This window comes from Triturus cristatus, chromosome 1_1 (genome assembly GCF_964204655.1).
Source record: "Triturus cristatus chromosome 1_1, aTriCri1.1, whole genome shotgun sequence".
Classification (NCBI taxonomy): domain Eukaryota; kingdom Metazoa; phylum Chordata; class Amphibia; order Caudata; family Salamandridae; genus Triturus; species Triturus cristatus.
The window spans coordinates 38,125,494-38,147,739 of NC_140579.1; positions in this window are offsets into that span (position 1 = coordinate 38,125,494).

Here is a 22,246-nt window from a genome sequence, read left to right on the forward strand (position 1 = left end):
CAAAAATGCGAGACCTATTGCATTGCAAATGCTTGTTTACAGTTACTGTTGGGAAGCTGTACTTAAGTGTGGCTCTTTCTCTCTTTTAAGTTTTCTTTTATCATGTTCCTTCTTGAGAAAAATGTACAGTCCTAAGAAGCCCTTTCTGGCCTGACTCGTGCTCATATAGGATAGGATAGGATAGGATAGACATTGTTAAAGCTCTCGAATGCTGGGACGTCTTGGCGCTAGGAGTGGGCAGTAGAACCAAGGATTTAATTTGATAGAAACAGCCAAGATTTCAATGTTTTCCTAAAATGCTGCCGGTTGGGTTGAAGTCTCATGGTAGATGGTAGTGGTTCCATAGTTTGGCTGCACAGTATGATAGACTCCAGCCACCTCATTCAGCTCTCTGAATTTTTTATTGTATAAGGTTTATTCGACAAAAATGTCATAAAAGCTACAGTTTAAAAAACACATTTTTCCTTTAAACCGGGAATATATATATATAAAACATTTCCATTATGCATAAACAGTTAATACAATGAAATAAACACTTGAGCCCTTAATCTAATGAACCATGTTACATTTTCAGAGTATTAAAAGGACAAGATAACCTTGTAAATCAATTTATCAAATTTATTTCTACAATTGAAAAGTATAAAAACAGTCAATACATCATCAGAAATGGTGAGGACCACTTTCCTTAAAGGTTATTAAAATATTAAAATATAAAGCTATACCTTTCTTAGCAGCGAAGATTTAACATTTAAAGTGCATATGCAGAATGTGTGCAAAATATCTATAATGGTAAATCAAGACTCTGTTGCTGTCCCTGTTTTGATTAAAAGTATACCACTCTTGCAAGGGCTTTCCATTTAATGAACCATGCTTGTCTCAAAAACTTTGCTAAGCAGCATGCAAAGAGCGACCTAGAATCGGACCGAAGGATGCGTAGTGCTGTGTGGTGGTCCCGTGTGCCCAATTGCTGGCAAAGCGGCTTCAGCCATTTCACCCGTGGTATATCTCCGAAGTTTATGAGTGTGGATGAGGCTCATATTAGTGGATCTAAGCATTCTGCAGGGGGTGTACCAAGAGAACACTTTCTGGATCTCCGCCGAACCACTTCATAGAGTGCCTTGTGCACTAAAGAGAGGGCCTTAAAATCCACTCGTTGCTGGATAGGGAGCCAGTGAAGTGATCTTATGCCCGCCGAAGTGGAATGACCCTTGGGGATGTTCAGTAGCAGTCGTGCCGCAGCATTTTGTAATGATTGCAGTTTCATCCTCTGAGATTTATCAATGCCCATAAAAAGAGCATTGCAGTAGTCTAATTTTGAGAGAAAAAGGGCTACTACTACGTTTTTCCAAAGCTCCTGAGGGGTGAAAGGGAAAATCTTCCGTAAGCTCTTCAATAAGAAGAAACAGGAGGAAGTCAGACAATTGACCTGGGCCGCAAAATTGAGCTGATCATCAAAGACTCACGCCAAGGTGCCAGGTCTAACAGATCACGTCTAGGTTTTTAACCTTAGCAGAAGGGCGGGGGCATTCACCTGCCTCTATCGGCCACCAGGTTTGATTCCACAGTGATTGGCCCTTGCCAAACTCCAGTACCTCCGTCTTATTGGTGTTTATCTTGAGGAAGTTTCGACTCATCCAACTCATAATCTCTGTCAGACAGGCATGAAAGCTACTGGCAATGGTCTCTGGTTCATTGGACACCGATATTACCAGCTGAGAGTCATCAGCTTACGAGACCAAGGTAAAGCCGTGCATTCTGATGAGTCTGGCCAAAGGAGTGACATATATGTTGAAAAGCGTCGGAGACAGAGCAGAGCCCTGCGGTACTCCGCACGGGAGATGAAAGGTGTCAGATCGTAGACTATCCCAATGTATGTTCTGCTCCCGTGCTGCTAGAAAGGTGAAAAGAAGGGCCAGAGCTGTATCCTCAATTCCCACGTCCTTCAGCCGCCACACTAACACCGTGTGGTTTACGGTGTCAAATGCTGCTGATAGGTCAAGGAGGATCAGAACAGTTCTGCCTCCACCGTCCATCACTCTGCGAATCTCCTCCATTGCCATGATCAAGGCCGTCTCAGTGGAATGGCACAACCGAAAACCATGTTGAATAGAGTCAAGCAAGTTATTGGAGTTGAGATATAAAGTTAACTCCTTAGTCATTGCTTTTGTGAGAATTTTGGCTGCGACCGGCAGCCCTTAGATTGGACGGTAATTTTTGGTCTCCGTGGGGTCGAGGGACGGTTTTTTAAGGATTGGCCTGATACATGCTTTTTTCCAAGCACAAGGATAGATACCAGACTCTAAGACTTGGTTTAGAAGGGGGGTAAGATATGTGCTAATCTTCCCAGAAACTAGGTGCATAGTGGCAGCGGGGCAAGGATCGTTTGGAGAGCCTGATTTTGTAGATAAGAGGAGGTTATTCACATCCTTCTGAGAGAGTGACCGGAATCTAGATAGCTGGCAGTGAACTACCTTCTCCTCAACTGATGGCCTCTTACAACCATCCGTGACATCAGGCATGTTTAGGAGATCGTTGTAGATCAATTGCACCTTATTTTGGAAAAAGGTAGCCAGTTTGTTGCAGAGTGCTTGGTCTGGACTGAACTGATTAGCCTGAGGCGATTTGCTAACATTTCAATAGATTTAAAGAGTTCCTTAGGTGAATTGCTAGCCTCCTCAATTTTTGCAGTAAAGTAAGCACGTTTGGCTTCAATAATTGCCTCTTTATATTGTTCTAACACTAAGGTGTAGGCCACTTTGTGCTCTTTACTGTAGTCCGATCTCCAAATTTGTTCGCATTTCCTACATTTGACCTTTATACGTTTAAGGTCGGGTCCATACCATGGCGAGGTAGCTGGACCTCTTTTTACCGTAATATTTTTTTCTGGCGCTATAGAGTTAACTGCTGTTCAAATCCAGCTGTCAAACTGGTGGACTGATTTAGGGCTGATTCATCATTATTAGGCTTTCCTGTTTTCAGTTTCTATTTTTGGTAAATTCTGGTGGGGTTTTTTCAGTGTTTTCAAAAGATTTCAATACCTTAAAAAACAGTGGTTATCAGTGGTTACACATTTTCGTGCCATTCAAAACTACAGAAATAGTGTTTTTCCAGTGTTTATGGAAAATGTTGCTTTTCTTATTGCTTGCTTTCTGCACTGATAGCACATGGTATATAGACAGTGTAAGTATAGTGTATATGATGTCCAAATAGATTTTTGCAAATTAAACTTACTCTAGTACACCATACAATACTTCTTCAGTGAGTCTTTGGGCATGTGTGCTCGCTCTTTCCTTCCCATGTAAACTTCTGTGAAAAGGCCCTCTCAACATTGGCACTTGAGATGGGCAACGCCAAAACAGCCAGTACACAATTTGTTAACTGCGGCCACTGACATAGCTTTCCATGCCAATACTGGTTCCCTGAGAAGATTACAATTCTCAGAGCAGGTTCTGCAGCATTTCGCTGATCTGGGTGCTTATACCCTCAGAGTTATTGAAGGGGTCAAAAATGAAGCAGCACTTTGAAACTACTGAGGAAATTCCCCTTTACAGAAGAGATCTAGAACAGAGTACCACAGTGAGGTTTCATTGACTTCAAATGCCATTGGTGGTGAAGGGACACTTCTATCCATCATTGCAAGCCATTTCTTATACATTGTAAAATAAAAGTTCCTGAATTGCTCTTCATCATTGCTTTGCTTACCAAGTGGTAAGCACTCTAACACAGAACATGTTGCAGTGCCAAAGTCCCTAAAGGTGTCGCCCAGCCCACTCTCAAGGAGACGTTTCAAATCTACACCAATTATGCTGAACACTTGGCAGACAAGGGTGTTTTCAGACTCTGGTTTTTATTATGTCCACTACAGCAGGTATGTTTTCCTGTAAAAATCTAAGAATGCAGTAGAGTGTAGTTTTTTTCACATCACTATCAATATGTGACCAAAGATCCTCACATGTCTTGCCTTTGGCATCATCACTCAGCAAAAAGTCTGTAAACGGTTGCCACATGGCTAATATAGCATTCATAGCCCCTTGGACTGAGAACCATCAGCTAAGGGACACAGATGGGCTGATTCTTTTTATGATGCCACACAAAGCACAAAATTATAAATATTTGCGTTTTAGTTCCTGTGCATAAGAAAACAGTGCACCAGAATGGACTAAAAAGTCATTAGAATTCCTCATTAACTCTGAAGATTGTTAGGATGCTTTCAGCATGCCATCTAACAAGTGGCAAGGATCTCTTACAGGGAAGTACTTCAGCTTAGGCATACATTTTGACAGGGCATCACACAACTTTTTCATATAAGTAGCTGAATCACTGCAAATACAAACAATATCACTCCAATCTTTGTTGAACTTGGAAAGAACCTTTTTTGCAGAGCATTCCAAGTGACACTGCGTTCCATGTTTTCCAAAAGCCTAGTGTCATGTTTTAACCACTATCTAGGATGCTTGGTGATAGCGCTTTTTTCACATATACTTGTCACTATACATTGAATTGAATGTTTAAAGCCTGAGGTGTTGGCAATTTGCCTACTATCAATACTGACTCACTAGAAACTGGGGGCTGATGTATTAAGAGTTTTTACACATTCTCTGTGGGTAAATGTGATAACACATATTGGGAAAGATTCTTATGAAACCAGCCATTTTACCTATCAGTGAAAGAATCAAATATTATTTTGATATTTCCTGATTCTGTACAGTTTTCAAAATAATTAAACAAGACCTAAAACATGCTTCTAAACTCTGCATCTTTAGACCAAAGACCACAGAACTGAAAAAAACAAAAGGAAGAAGAAAACATATTTTAGTGGCATTTCTAAACAACAAAACTCAAGCAGAATAATGTTAGCCCAGACTTTCTTACTGCTAGCTTGTATAACAAAGTTACATTGTATTGGCCCCTTCAGGAAGGAAAAAAATGACTCTTTCACTCCCTTTTTCCTTTCTTTGAATGGCATTTAGTTTGAGGTTGTGCAGGTGTTTTTTCAGTATTTATATGTTTTCACTGGTGTGGGCTATTTCTCTTTCAATGGAGTTTTATCAGTTATTATAGGTTTAAACCTAAAACCGGACAGCCTAATCATTATCCATGACCAGTGTGGATCAAACCTAAAAAACAAATTAAGTACAACAATAAACGTGTTCCTGGTAAAGCATATAAATATTTTACAACCTGACTTCGGAAAAAGACGACTGTCGAATGGTGATGACACATTTCATGTTGCCTCCTTTCTATGCACCCACAGCCTGCCAATAACATGTGTTTGCACTTTGTGTGCGACACTCCACTGTTGTCTTTTGTCTCCATTCACATAATGATAGTAGCGTGCACAATTACAAACATGACCTGCAGCGCCAGGTGACAGGAATTCAATTTCTTAGCTATAGTTCTTGATCTTTTGTGAGATAAATGGATAGTTTCCCAAACATATACTGTCCGCAAGCACAGGGTAATATGCATGAAGAAACAAACACGTATGAAATGAGCATGAATAGTATACAAATGAAGGTGTGCTAAATTATAACTCCACATGCTCATTTTCACTAATTTGTGACGTTTGCCACCTTCACACAACTTAGTCCGCAAGCAAACATTTCAGACTGAAAGAGATTTTTTGTTGCAAAAATCTTTTTTGTACAAAAAAATATAATTTTGCCCGAAGAACTTGATTTTTGCAGAAATCACGGGTCCCAAATAAAATGTAGGTCGTTTTTCATCGAACATTTTTTTTTAAACATTGTCAACTTCATGGGTTAGTTTCCTGGAATCACCGACCTTGCTTACACAAATAAACTTGTGAGAACACTATCATGTTGCCTTGGCATTGTGTACAAGGCCTACATGTACGTGGTGCAAATGTGCTCATTATTTACATCCATATGACAACACATCTATCTGTAGAATACAAACAATGGCAGCCTGATCAGAATCTCACACCAAGGCAAGGATGCCTTTTTCTCTATATAAATATCTGTTTCCAAGTATAGTCAGAGGAGGCACTTCTACTGACTTCGAGAGGTCCCTAAATTCTGAAACTATCACCCAGCAGCTGACCGACATCTCCTTGAGGGATGTCCAGTTCGTCACAAAGACGGGGTCCTACATTCTTACTCACCAGGTAATGGAGTTGGGTTATCCAGTAGGGGGTTTATTGACAATAGATACACATACACAGTAAACACGCAGGTCAGGGTTCACATAGTAGGCATATGCTATATTATTCTATATGCTTGCATATATACGTTTTCTCAGCAAAATGGTGGAACTTTTCATTCTGTTCACTGTCATGACACTTATTATAACTTTTGTTGAGTCTCAGCTGTGAACTTCGCTCCGCTCGCTGAGTTGGCAGAGTTTTCTGCACTTCACGTTACATGGAGCTTGCAGAGTTTTTATCTTGCTCACACTCATCAACATCAAGTTGACGAGCGCGAGCGAGGGAAATCAACCGCCAGGTGAGATTTCTCAATGCAGGGTAGTCAGATTTCTCAATGCGAGTGGCCGCGTATGCGTCTGTTTGTGTTGAGAAAGCTGGCGCTTGGGAAGAAAATCTACTCGAGCAGCAGAAAGGAAGCAGCTCCCGCTTACGCTGTGCATGGTGCAGTTTGCAATAATTTCACAGCGCGGACAAACACCCGGCACTGAAAATTAATCGCTAACTGCATTTTTTCTAACCCACTCCACTACTTGCATAGCTCCATGTAGCGCGTGGAGTTTTTTTCAACTTTTGCGGCGTTCCGTACGCGGATCGCCGCAAACTTCACCCAGGATTAACTTTTGTCTGCTTCTGTCTACTGATCATTGCAGCACATATTTTCTATACAAGAATCACTTTGGGTCAATAAATATTAAAAATGTCCCTTTGTGTGTTTGTTGTATATTTCTCTGAGCTAACGAGAGCATGAGTGAATGAGCGAAATGTTCTAGATCTGTCACCACGGTTCCTGAGGGAACAGGGTTGTCATGTTCAGTGGTTACCAGAACTGTACCCTCCTTGTCTGGGTTTAGGGGGGCTATCGGTGGCACTGTGAGCTAGCTGGTCTAAGGGACAACATATCCTGCAGAGATGCACAGAATCAGTCTGGCACTATCCCTAAGTTTATGTCATCCACAAGCACACAGTTCCTACTGATTAGTGGAAACTACACAATACTGTCCTATGACTCCCTAGCAGCCAAAGTTACTGGAAAAATATCCCCCTTTCAAGATATCTTTCAAGCTTTGGACTCAGTGCAATCTATTATTCACTCCACAGGTGGCCTAGACACAGTCTCTTTCTCTGGCCTCTATGATAACTGCAGGAATTTGGTCCAAGGGTCTCTGCTCTCTTTGGCACTGTTAGCCATTACATTCTTGTCATAGACTGCACTCTCTGGGGTATATATCCCATATGTTTGATTGGCTAACATCTTACCTCGATGCCTTACAGCAATATCCTGCACCTCCTGATTACCTTCTAGCTGCGATAATTCAAATCCTGGGGCTTCTCTTTACTCCACTATGCCGATGTTACACAGCTCTTAATTTGGATCAGTGGAGACAATTCATCATCTGTAGGAGCTCAGCTCTGGGATCTTCTTCCTTTATACCATCAGTGTCCCTCCAAGTGCCTTTTGTAAGAGGCTCAAAACCTTTCTGTTCACTCCCAATACAGAAACAAGGAGCCACATAGATGGATTCTTCAAGCGCTGTCTAGTGCATACTGTACAGATACTCCATTTGTTCATTCATTTATTCATACATTACACCAATGAGATGGAGACTTCGGCTGCAAATTAGAGGATGGACCATGAGTTAGATTGGATCCATGGGTTATCCTACTACATGTGACACCAATAAAAAGTTGGTGAGTGTTCCCTGCCGTCCCTCAATGATGTTAATGAATGTCCAGTCTAGAGTCCGAAATAATCACAGGGTTTGATCCTATAAGGCTTATTGAGGGAGGGATCCAGAAATACAATCAAAGTAAAGAGCCCCCGATTAGCCATAGCTGCAACATGAGTTATTCCATCACAACATGAACACAAATCATGTGTGCCAATATGTATTTTCAAGATTCAATGTTATTTAACTCTATATAAGCAATTTATTTATTCGAAATTGTAATGTACTAACAATTTTGTATCATTGTATGCAGTGTCAGGTACTCTCTTGGTACAGGTGTCCTGGAACAGTCAAATAAAAGTTAAAATTGTGTTCAAGGTGGTCTGTCAATCTATTTTTTGTTTTATTTTTCACCATACACCTGATTTAAAACAGTGTGGCATGTTAGCCCTTTTTTAAATCTAGGCCCATACATGCCCTATTGTTTTTTAAGTTTATGCCTATGAGGTGTCTTAATGTATTAATGATTTTTGAGTGCCCGATCGAGTACCCTCATTGACTCTCTTATGTTTACAAATTGCTTATGAGACCTGTTTTGAAAATTCTTTGCTGCATTTGGTGGGTTGGGGGAGATGTGGTCCTGCTTCACTGAAGAGGGAAGGGCTGGAAACATTGTGAGCCTTTTGTGTAAGTTTACAATTGTTTGGTGTTTACACAGAGATTTATAACTAGTATCCTTTACCAGTGCAGTCTCCACACATAAAAACACTCCTAACTTTTTATGTGTAGACACTCCACATCTTTAACGATACTACTTGCTAATCCCTTTGTGAAACTAATAAATGGTAAACTTACACAAAAGTGTACGTTTACCTTTGTTGATTCAGGCCTTGTGTATGGAGTTCATGGACTAGTGAGGGGGAGAGAGGAGGACAGGTGAGAGCAGTAGGAGAAGCAGAAGAATATTGAGATCACAGAAACAACAATAGCATTTCATTTCATTTGTCACTATCTAGAGATGAGGAGCTATGTGGCCGAGATTTACAACGCTTTTGTATTGCCATTGTGTCACACAAGGATAGGTACGGCAACGCAAGGGCTTCAGTGATATGTACTAAGTCACGTAAAACCACCTGGATTGGCCTTGTGTGGCTCAGTAAATCCAGACTAATCAAGGCAGCGCAAATCCCTACCTTGCTTTACTCTGCATTGGGAAGGCGTTCCATGTGTGGAGTGTGGGCGTTCCATGTGTGGAGTGTGGGCGTTCCATGGGTGGAGTGTGGGCGTTCCATGGGTGGAGTGTGGGCGTTCCATGGGTAGAGTGTGGGCGTTCCATGGGTGAAGTGTGGGCACTCTCACACATTCACCCACACATTTTGCCCCATTCCCAGATTCACTATGGTTAGTGATCCTAAGAATGCATCACAATGCCACTCCATCCCTACAGAGGCATAATAAGGAGAACTGTGTTTGTTTCCTCTTTCTACATGTGCTGCATTCTAAAGGTGTCCCTTCCTGCCCCAAAACAATCCGGCCTGTAATGCAGGGATCCTTGCACCATTGCATTTGCACCAGGCGGCACTCAGTGTGCCAGCGCAGAGCGAGAGCAGGAATGCGCCATATGCGCTCTGCAGTGGATGCAGCGCAGCAGGTTGTGTTACAGCGCTGCGTTGCATCAAATGTTAGTAAATCTGGGCCTATGTGTCTGTAGATCACTGGAACCATTGTGAAATCATCAAGGGGTGAAGGGGCAAATACTCTTACACATTTCAGAATAATAAATAAACACTAGCCAAATTGAGGCACAAGCTTCTGTGTGCCTCGACCAGCATCTAAAAACCACACAGTAAGAAAGAAATCCCTGCAGATACATGGCTGCCTGATGAATCCAATCGAATACTGTGCAGCTCGGACACCAGTATCAGTGGGGAGATGGAGACAGCCTTGGAAGACTGAGCAATTCAAGGTATTTAATCTGTATTCAGGAATAAAATACATCAAACACTTTGAATAGACATACTGCACATCCGTTAAATTTAAAATTCAGATGTTACGCAGTACAATTTTGTAATCACTAAACACAAACCTTTGTATAGATAACACATTACACTGTTAGATGTTAATCATTCACTGTCGAGTGAGTGCATCAGCCACATATTCTGATAGCATGCTAACAATGTTTATTACTTAAGCTCGATAAAGAAAGAACATTGCACTAGACGTATCCCCAGTGGACATGTTCATCAACACGTCTATTAAAAGATGTTCTGCATCTCCATTGAATACCCACAGCACCTGCTTCAGTAACTTCTTGCAAGGATACCACAGCAGCTGCCCATCGAGTCTCAGACAGGAAACTGGTTCATGCAAAAGGATGTGTAAATTCTTCTTTCTTATAGGCTCAAAACCTGGGGCCAAGTTTACTAACCTTTCACGCAACGCAGTTCAGCAATGCAAATTGCAGCGCTGAGTTGCATGACAGGGAGAGAGCAATAATGTGCCAGATCTACAAAGATATGGCACACTTCCACTCTCATAGCGCTGGCAGACTTCAGGCAGCCTAGTCCCAACGCAGGCACCCATGCACCACATGCAAGAGTGCCTGCAGTACAAGCAGAATTGTTTTTGTGCAGAAAGAGAAACCTTCCTGCACAAAAACAATCCCTCAAGGAATTTCCCTCTTTCTATGTCTGCCTAGAAAGAGGAACTAATGAGAAGAGGAAGACACTTTACTCCTCATTACACCATCCTCTAAAAGGCGCTGTGATTTCACACAGTCCTTGTCTTACAAACCTTTGAAATCCATTGTTGAATGCACAGGAATGCCCATGCTCCAAACATGGAACGCCTCCCAGAATGAAATGCAATGATGTGCAGCAGAAGCTACTGTGTTGTATTTCATTTCTTTATAAAGCCATGCATGGCAGCGCAGATTGTCCCCGGCATGGCTTTGTAAATATCTACCAGCATTTTGCACTGTGGCTGCATCACAAAAGTGGTACTACCATGGTGCAAAATGTTGGTAAATCTGTCACCTATTGTATACCAAACAGTATGTTCATAAATGCATTTTAAATTTCTCTGTGGTCCAGCAAATATCAACCACTAACAAACAACTACTTCTAGGTGATAAAACTGATATCTCATGCATTTGGCTATCACCTGCACTAGTTATAGTTAAGATGTGCATACTCACACATTTGTACTTGGCTATCCTGCCAATGACAACTGATATCTCAGGCATTTCTTCTCAGTGTAGGAGACAGCTATCACCTACAGTAGTTATATTTAAGATGTGCATACTCAGACATTGGTACTTGGCTATCCTGCCAACGACAACTGATATCTCATGAATTTCTTCTCACTATACGAAACAGCTATCACCTGCACTAGTTATAGCTAAGATGTGCATTCTCAGATATTTGTACTTGGCTATCCTGCCAATGACAACTTATATCTCAGGCATTTCTTCTCACTGTACGAAATAGTTATCACCTGCATCAGTTATAGCTAAGAGGTGCATACTTAGAAATTGGTACTTGGCTATCCTGACAATGACAACTTATATCTCAGGCATTTCTTCTCAGTGTAGGAGATAGTTATCACCTGGGCTACTTAGAGCTAAGTTGTGCATACTCAGACATTTGTACTTGGCTATCCTGCCAGCGGCAACTGATATCTCAGGCATTTCTTCTCAGTGTAAGAGACGTCTATCACTTGCATTAGTTATAGCTAAGAGGTGCATACTTAGAAATTGGTACTTGGCTATCCTGACAATGACAACTGACATCTCAGGCATTTCTTCTCAGTGTAGGAGACGGCTATCACCTGCACTAGTTATAGCTAAGATGTGCATACTCAGACATTAGTACTTGGCAATCCTGCCAACGACAACTAATATCTCAGGCATTTCTTCTCACTCTAGGAGACGGCTATCACATGCACTAGATATGGTTAAGATATTCATACTCTGACATTGGTACTTGGCTATCCTGCCAATGACAACTGATATCTCATGCATTTCTTCTCACTGTAGGAGACGGCTATCACCTGCACTAGTTATAGCTAGGATGCGCATACTCAGATATCGGCACTAGGCTATCCTGCCAGCGACAACTGATATCTCAGGCATTTCTTCTGGCGGTAGGAGACGGCTATCACCTGCACTAGTTATAGTTAAGATGTGCATACTCAGGCATTTGTACTTGGCTATCCTGCCAATGACAACTTATATCTCAGGCTTCTCTTTTCAGTGTAGGAGATGGCTATCACCTGCACTAGTTATAGCTAAGATGTGCATACTCAGATATTGGCACTTGGCTATCCTGCCAGCGACAACTGATATCTCAGGCATTTCTTCTCAGTGTAGGAGACAGCTATCACCTGCACTAGTTATAGTTAAGATGTGCATACTCAGATATTTGTACTTGGCTATCCTGCCAATGACAACTTATATCTCAGGCATTTCTTCTCACTGTACGAAATAGTTATCACCTGGGCTACTTAGAGCTAAGATATGCATACTCAGACATTTGTACTTGGCTATCCTGCTAACGACAACTGATATCTCAAGCATTTCTTCTCACTGTAAGAGACGGCTATCACCTGCACTAGTTATGGCTAAGATGTGCATACTCAAATATTGGCACTTGGCTATCCTGCCAGCGACAACTGATATCTCAGGCATTTCTTCTCAGTGTAGGAGCCGGCTATCACCTGCGCTAGTTATATCTAAGATGAGCATACTCAGACTTTTGTACTTGGCTATCCTGCCAACGACCACTGATATCTCAGGTATTTCTTCTCACTGCAGGAAGTGGCTATCACCTGCTTTAGTTATTTTTAACATGTGCATACTCAGACATTTCTACTTGGCCATCCTGCCAGTGACAACTGTTATCTCAGGCATTTCTTCTCAGTGTAGGAGATGGCTATCAACTGCACTAGTTATAGTTAAGATATTCATACTCCGACATTGGTACTTAGCTATCCTGCCAATGACAACTGATATCTCACACATTTCTTTTCACTGTAGGAGGTGGCTATTACCTGCATTAGTTATAGTTAAGATGTCCATACTCAGACATTTGTACTTGGCAATCCTGCCAATGACAACTGATATCTCAGGCATTTCTTCTCACTGCAGGAAGTGGCTATCACTGTCATGAACCCACGTTCCTCAAGACCTTTTCTTTATAGAAAAACCCACCCCTATCCCGTGCATCCTGCACTCCATAATGTATGTGCTGCTTGGTGTTACTAATGTGGTGTTTATGGTGCTAATATTTGGGCATGTCATGAGCTTTGCCTATGTGGTCATGTCATGATCGTGATCTTTGTCAATGCTTGTTATTCTAACTGTGCTGCTCGCCGCTTGCGAACAGAAAATGAAACATGGAACACTTTTAGGAATCAAGGAAGTACATAAGAGCTGCAGTACTCATGGTGCAGTGAGCGCTGGACATTCGTCATTTGGAATGCTTCGCTCGCATTTCGCTCGCAGCTTTGACAGTACGTTGCTCATCTTTTGTTTGCCTCGCGTCTTTATGGAAACGGAACGTAACGCGAGGGCACGTACTCACGCTCTTCCCACAAACGTCTCTGGGTGTGGCTGGAGTATTTAAGCCACACCCGGATTCTGGAAGACGCTTAGCCTTCCAGCCTTGCATCAGGAAACATCGCGCTGAACTCGATCCTCCTTAGGTTTCCACTTACCTTCTTTTCAGCACTCCAGCTCCCTGAATTCTTCATGCCTTCGTTCCGGCTGCTTGAATCTTCGTTCTTCACGTTATTTGCACCATTCTTCAGCGAGGAGAGATCTGAAAAATCAAGGAAGAAAAGCTAAGTGACATTTTCTTTAATACTTCTGGCGCCCATCGCAAGAAAGACAGATTTAAAGAATACTAAGTTTTTGGACACACCTTTGTGACACGGAAAACAAAGGAACTAGAACTTTGACACTGAAAACAATGTAATGAAAATATTAAGGTTGCAATATGTATTTTTCTATGCTGTTTTATTTCATCTCTTTTTAGAAAACACTGATTAAGAAAACGAAATAACAGGAAGATAGTGCAGTAAGTGTACAAGAATATAGAGGAAAGCGTAAAAGAGTAAAAGCAATTAGGTTGTCTTCTTCTATTGTGCAGAATTATTAATAGTGGCATATTGTTTACCCATAGATTCTCACAACTGCTTAACAAGACACATCTAGCAGAAAACCAGGGAAGAACATCAGAATCCTACATCTCGCAACAACTTCCTGGACGCGAAGTCTAATTCTGTAGCATCGCAGGTAGGAACTGAGTAGCAATAAATATTTAGTCAAAAAAAAGGTGAACTGCAAGATCTAAGATCAGAATTTCAGCAGAGTAAAAAGCGTTAAGGATTTTTCTTGTTGCCTCGCAGGTCGACTACAGGAACTTCATTAGCGTCGAATCCGGCCCTCCTCCCTCAATCTTACAATCAACCTGAAGAGTATATTAGATATCTTGGGTTGTTGGGTAAAGTTATAGGGAGTTTGGCCCATAGCGTCTCTGCGAAACTACTCCAAGCACCTTACAGGTAAGAGTTGGAGAACTCAGGTAAGAGTGCTTGGCATACCCTGACAGAAGGCTAAGCCCACGTAACCAGTTTCGCCCAGACGCTATGGATCAAGCTTCTCCGGTGTCCTTACAGGACATAGCTAATATGTTGGCTGAAATAAAGTCTGAAAACGCAGAAATGCGTAGAGATATTTCAGCGTTACAATCTCAGGCCCAAATAAATCCAACCCAATGGTCTTTTCCTTCAAGTAAAAAACCAGTGTTAAAACCACCGACTTTTCAACCTAATGCGCAACACGTGTTCAGTGGAGCATCTACTTCAGCTTCTACATTTCCTACTCAAATTCAAGTAGTAACACCTGTCTCAGTACCTCTGGCGCCGCCAGAAAGATTTCATGGAGATTGTAATAAATTTACTGTCTTTTTAAATCAGTGCCATTTACATTTTGTAGCAAAACCCACCGCTTTTCCAGATGACTCATCTAAAGTAGCTTTCATTTTATCATATCTAGGAGGGGATGCTGCTTTATGGTCTGTTCCTTATGTAGAAAGAAATGACCCAATTCTGTATGACTTACGACTGTTTAAAAATACTATGAAAAAACTATTTGCAAAACATGTGTTTGTGCAATCGGCAGATCATGAATTACTGAATTTAAAACAAGGAACCTCAGACCTTCTACATTATATATCAACCTTTAATAGGTTGGTAATTGAAGCAGAGTGGCCAGAGGAAAAACGAGTATCATTGTTTTATCGTGGGTTGAGAGACGATTTAAAGGATATGGTCACGCAAATCTTGGATCCCCCCACTGATAGTGAAGAATTTATAGATTTAGTGGTAAAATTAAATCATCGCCTTTCTGAGAGAAAAGGCGAAAGGGGGAAAACCGATCACAGGATGTTTTCGTTTAAAGAAAAACCTATCAATAGAAATGAATCATCTACCAAATTAGACTTGGTTGAGCCCATGCAAATTGGAACTATTAGAGGGCCCTTAACCATGGAAGAGAAAGAAAAACGCCGCAAATTGAATCAGTGTCTTTACTGTGGAAAAAAAGGTCATTTTGTAAAAGAATGTCCGACCCGACCAATTAGACCCAAAACAAAATCTACAGAGGTCATTGCTACACAACAGTCGGAAAACTAAACAACTCGATAGATAGAGAGGTCACTTTATCGAGTGTTCAAACTAGTTTGGCCTCCACAAACCCAGCTACTTCACACTGTCATCTTAGTATCAGAGTTTTGCTACAGTCTAAAACTGATAAAACTAGAACTTGGTCCATAGATGCACTGATTGATTCAGGGGCTACCGGTAATTTTGTGGACACTCATTTATTCTCTGAGTTAGGATTGCATAAAGTCATAAAGGAAACACCAGAGATAGTACGAGCTGTTGATGGGAAAGAATTAACTTCAGGTCCTATACAATACAATACTGAGTTGCTAACCATGACTTGTGCTTCAAAACATGTTGAGGATATAAGTTTTGACATAATCGATGCTCCTCAGTTTCGTTTAATCTTAGGTATACCATGGTTGGTGCTACATAACCCTTATATAGATTGGACTCAGAGAACGATTTTGTTTAAATCCGACTTTTGTCATACTACTTGTTTACAACATTATTCTGGCACAGAGTTGTTAATACAGGGTTATGATTTTCCTAAAGAATCAAAAAGTGTTCTAATCATCGAAGGTGTTCCAGAAGTATACAGTGACCTGATTGATGTGTTTGACAAAAAAAAGGCCAATACATTACCCCCTCATAGGGATTATGATTGTCAAATAGATCTAGTACCTGGAGCAACCCTTCCGTGTAGTCGCATTTATGCGTTAACAGAAAAAGAGAATGAGCATTTACGTGAATACCTGGATGAATATCTGGAAAATGGTTTTATAAGACATTCAAGGTCCCCAGTCTCATCTCCTCTCTTTTTTATTCCTAAGAAAGGAGGGGAGTTACGCACGTGCATTGACTATCGCGCCATCAACAATGTAACTGTGAAAAATAGGTATCCATTACCATTAATACCAACATTACTTGACCAAATCAAAGATGCAACCATTTATACGAAACTGGATTTGCGGGGGGCTTATCACCTAGTAAGAGTCCGAGAGGGCGATGAATGGAAGACGGCCTTCCGGACCAAATTTGGTTTATATGAATATCAGGTCATGCCCTTCGGACTCTGTAATGCCCCTGCAGCGTTTCAGTTTTTTATAAATGAGGTCTTACGAGATTTTCTGGACATATGTTGTATTGTGTATATAGACGACATACTAATTTATTCAAAGAACAAGTCCGATCATGTAAAACAGGTAAGAGCCATTCTTCAACAGCTTTTACAAAATTCCCTATTTGTAAAATTGGAAAAAAGCCTGTTTCATGTAACCACCGTAGACTTTTTAGGCTATATTCTCAGTCCTTCAGGAATAGAAATGGATCCGAAAAAGATTCAAGCTATCACGGAATGGCCTAGCCCCACTACCATCAAACAGGTACAAAGTTTCTTGGGATTCGCCAATTTTTACAGGCGTTTCATTGACAATTTTTCTAAAATAATTACCCCAATTACCAAGTTGTTAAGAAAAAATGTGAAGTTTGAGTGGACAATAGAAGCTGAAACAGCTTTTCAAGCGTTAAAAGACCAGTTCACAACAGCCCCTGTTTTAAAACATCCAGATCCAGCACAACCATTCATTGTTGAAGCGGATGCTTCACAATATGCTATTGGAGGTATTTTATCTCAGAGAGACAGGAACACTGGTCAAATGCATCCCATTGCGTATTATTCTAGGAAACTGTCTCCCACAGAACAAAATTATGCCATAGCTGATAGGGAATTATTAGCTATAAAAGCAGTGTTTGAAGAATGGCGCCATTATCTGTTAGGGGCTAGACATCCTGTAACTATATATACGGATCATCGAAATTTACAGTCTTTGAAATCTGTCAAAGCCTTGTCTGCTCGTCAGTTGCGCTGGACGCAGTTTTTTAATGATTATGACTTTATCATCACTTACCGCCCAGGAAAGGAGAATAACAAGGCGGATGCCTTATCTCGCATTGGTATAAGTGATGAGTTGAATACAAAACAAGACAAAGTACAGCCGATTCTTCCGTTGGAACGTTTTCACATAGGATTGATAGACACTAATGTGTTAACAGATGTTTCAAGGGCTTTGAGAACACAATCTAAAGAGGAGTGGAGTACTAAGTATCCCTCATTGCAATGGAGAAATGACTTATTGTATATGAACAATCAAGTTTACGTGCCTACTACATCTATTCAAAGACGAATTTTAGAAACTTATCATGATTCTTTGTTATCCGTTCATCCTGGAGTCACTAAAATGTATTTGTTACTTAAGAGAAATTTTTGGTGGCCTGCCATGTTCAAAGATATTCAAGATTATGTCAATACCTGTTCTGTGTGCATTCAAAACAAAACAACTCATCAGGCCCCTAGTGGTTTATTGTTACCCTTACCCGTACCACCTCAACCTTGGCACACAGTTTCTTTAGATTTCATAGTAGAGCTACCTCGTACGAAAGATGGCTTCACTACCATTTTAACTGTTATAGACCAATTTTCACGAGAAGCTCATTTTATTCCACTGAAAAAACTCCCTTCTGCCCTTGAGTTAGCTCAAGTCTTTGTCAAAGAAATAGTAAAATTACATGGAATACCGTCTGTTGTACTTTCGGACAGAGGTCCACAATTCATTTCGCATTTTTGGCAACAGTTAGGAAAATCTTTGAACATGGAAGTGCGTACGTCGTCCAGTTATCACCCTCAAACTGATGGTTTAACGGAACGCACAAATCAAACCATAGAACAATTTCTGAGATGTATGTTAAGTACCTGCGATCAAGAATGGTCCGATATTTTGTGGGCTATGGAATTTGCTTACAACAATTCAGAGCATTCTGCTATTGGAATGTCTCCTTTTTTTTGTAATCATGGTTTCCATCCTAAAGACACTATGGAGTTACAGAAAGTAACAGGTGATATCCCATCAGTCACAGAGTTTGTAACTCGATTGGTAACACTTCAGCAACAGGCACAAGAATCCTTAGCACAAGCAAAAGAAACTCAAAAGAAATTCGCTGATAAACATAGGTCGAAACCTCCTTCTTATGTGGTAGGTGACAAAGTTTGGTTATCTACAAAAAACTTAAGAATAAAAAGTCACAAGGCGTTTCGTCCCCGCTTTATTGGTCCTTTTGTCATAGAAAGAATTCTTAATCCAGTCAGTGTGAAATTGTCACTTCCATCCAACTTCCACTTTCATCCGGTATTTCATGTCTCTTTAGTGAAACCATTTAATCCCAAAACTAGACTCACAGCTGGTCCATCGGCCATTGAAGTAGATGGAATTCCAGAGTTTGAAGTAAAAGCAATTCTGGATTCTAAACGTATTAAAAAGAAATTGTTTTATCTTATAGACTGGAAGGGGTATGGCCCGGAAGAACGTTCTTGGGAACCCTTGGCCAATTTACAAAATGCTCCTAAGGCATTAAAAAGATTTCATGCTCGTTATCCTGAGAAACCAAAACCAGTTCCCAGGGTTTTAGGGGGGATTCTACGAGGGGGGTACTGTCATGAACCCACGTTCCTCAAGACCTTTTCTTTATAGAAAAACCCACCCCTATCCCGTGCATCCTGCACTCCATAATGTATGTGCTGCTTGGTGTTACTAATGTGGTGTTTATGGTGCTAATATTTGGGCATGTCATGAGCTTTGCCTATGTGGTCATGTCATGATCGTGATCTTTGTCAATGCTTGTTATTCTAACTGTGCTGCTCGCCGCTTGCGAACAGAAAATGAAACATGGAACACTTTTAGGAATCAAGGAAGTACATAAGAGCTGCAGTACTCATGGTGCAGTGAGCGCTGGACATTCGTCATTTGGAATGCTTCGCTCGCATTTCGCTCGCAGCTTTGACAGTACGTTGCTCATCTTTTGTTTGCCTCGCGTCTTTATGGAAACGGAACGTAACGCGAGGGCACGTACTCACGCTCTTCCCACAAACGTCTCTGGGTGTGGCTGGAGTATTTAAGCCACACCCGGATTCTGGAAGACGCTTAGCCTTCCAGCCTTGCATCAGGAAACATCGCGCTGAACTCGATCCTCCTTAGGTTTCCACTTACCTTCTTTTCAGCACTCCAGCTCCCTGAATTCTTCATGCCTTCGTTCCGGCTGCTTGAATCTTCGTTCTTCACGTTATTTGCACCATTCTTCAGCGAGGAGAGATCTGAAAATCAAGGAAGAAAAGCTAAGTGACATTTTCTTTAATACTTCTGGCGCCCATCGCAAGAAAGACAGATTTAAAGAATACTAAGTTTTTGGACACACCTTTGTGACACGGAAAACAAAGGAACTAGAACTTTGACACTGAAAACAATGTAATGAAAATATTAAGGTTGCAATATGTATTTTTCTATGCTGTTTTATTTCATCTCTTTTTAGAAAACACTGATTAAGAAAACGAAATAACAGGAAGATAGTGCAGTAAGTGTACAAGAATATAGAGGAAAGCGTAAAAGAGTAAAAGCAATTAGGTTGTCTTCTTCTATTGTGCAGAATTATTAATAGTGGCATATTGTTTACCCATAGATTCTCACAACTGCTTAACAAGACACATCTAGCAGAAAACCAGGGAAGAACATCAGAATCCTACATCTCGCAACAACTTCCTGGACGCGAAGTCTAATTCTGTAGCATCGCAGGTAGGAACTGAGTAGCAATAAATATTTAGTCAAAAAAAAGGTGAACTGCAAGATCTAAGATCAGAATTTCAGCAGAGTAAAAAGCGTTAAGGATTTTTCTTGTTGCCTCGCAGGTCGACTACAGGAACTTCATTAGCGTCGAATCCGGCCCTCCTCCCTCAATCTTACAATCAACCTGAAGAGTATATTAGATATCTTGGGTTGTTGGGTAAAGTTATAGGGAGTTTGGCCCATAGCGTCTCTGCGAAACTACTCCAAGCACCTTACCGGTAAGAGTTGGAGAACTCAGGTAAGAGTGCTTGGCATACCCTGACAATCACCTGCGCTTGTTATAGCTAATATGAGCATACTCAGACATTTGTACTTGGCTATCCTGCCAGCGACAACTGATATCTCAGGCATTTCTTCTCACTGTAGGAGATGGCTATCACCTGCACTAGTTATAGCTAAGATGTGCATACTCGGACATTGCTACATGGCTATCCTGCCAATGACAACTGATATCTCTCACCAGCTCTGGCAGGAACTGAGCAGCACATCTACCTCGCAGGCTAAAGCCTACTTGGAGGAATAGTTCGCCATACCTGAACTAGCCGATATAAGGTTATCAAAAAACTTTCTCTCATAGAAGACAAATCCGCTTTTGTACACAGGACCCATACATGGATGACTCTGTCCAGTTACACATCATTTGGATCAGAGGCATACTTCGAACTGGGGTAGTCTAGGAAGTCTAAAGAAGCCTTTCTAAAACACAGGTTAGGAATCCTGCCAGCCATACCCAATCTTCCACCATGGCGGAGAAAGAACTACGGGAACTCAGGCCGGCTATGCGGAGTTTGAAAGGAGGACATTGAACACATAATATGATCCTGCATTAAGCTAAATGAGGAAAAGGTTGGCCTGCTAAAAACTCATTTTAATGAACGAGGCATACGCACTCGGAGACAAGCAGTACTCGCAAGCCTCTACCCAATGGATCCACAACTAAATGGGAAGCTTGTTAAGTTCTTACTTCTAGTAGTATCAAAGCAAAAGATGCTTGGTACCACAACCAGCATATAATTCCCAACAGTCTCCCAGCAAAAGGATCTTTGGACACTCTGTACTTTTTAACTTACGCACATGTGCATCGACACCTACAAATCTTCTAATAGAGCATTGATCAAAAAGTCAATTTATCAAAATATTTTATTAGAATGTACTTTAATCAAAAACAATACATGTTTTACTAACTGATATCTCAGGCATTCCTATTCACTGTAGGAGACAACTATCACCTGCGCTACTTACAGCTAAGATGTGCATACTCTGACATTGGTAATTGGCTAACCTGCCAATGACAACTGAAATCTCAGGCATTTCTTCTCACTGTATGAAACAGCTATCACCTGCACTAGATATAGCTAAGATGTGCATACTCTGACATTGGTACTTGGCTATCCTGGCAATGACAACTGATATCTCAGGCATTTCTTCTCACTCTAGGAGACGGCTATCACCTGCGCTAGTTATAGCTAAGATGTGCATACTCGGACATTGCTAAGTGGCTATCCTGCCAACGACAACTGATATGTCAAGCATTTCTTCTCACTGTAAGTGACGGCTATCCCTTGCACTAGGTATAGTTAAGATGTGAATACTCAGACATTTGTACTTGGCAATCCTGCCAGCGACAAATGATATCTCAGGCATTTCTTCTCACTGCAGGAGACAGCTATCACCTGCACTAGTTATAGCTAAGATGTGCATACTCAGACATTGGTACTTAGCTATTCTGCCAAGAACAACTGATATCTCAGGCATTTCTTCTCACTCTAGGAGACGGCTATCACCTGCACTAGTTATGGCTAAGATGTGCATACTCAGACATTTGTACTTGGCTATCCTGCCAATCACAACTGATATCTCAGGCATTTCTTCTCACTGTAGGAGACGGCTATCCCTTGCACTAGGTATAGTTAAGATGTGAATACTCAGACATTTGTACTTGGCAATCCTGCCAGCGACAAATGATATCTCAGGCATTTCTTCTCACTGCAGGAGACAGCTATCACCTGCACTAGTTATAGCTAAGATGTGCATACTCAGACATTGGTACTTAGCTATTCTGCCAAGAACAACTG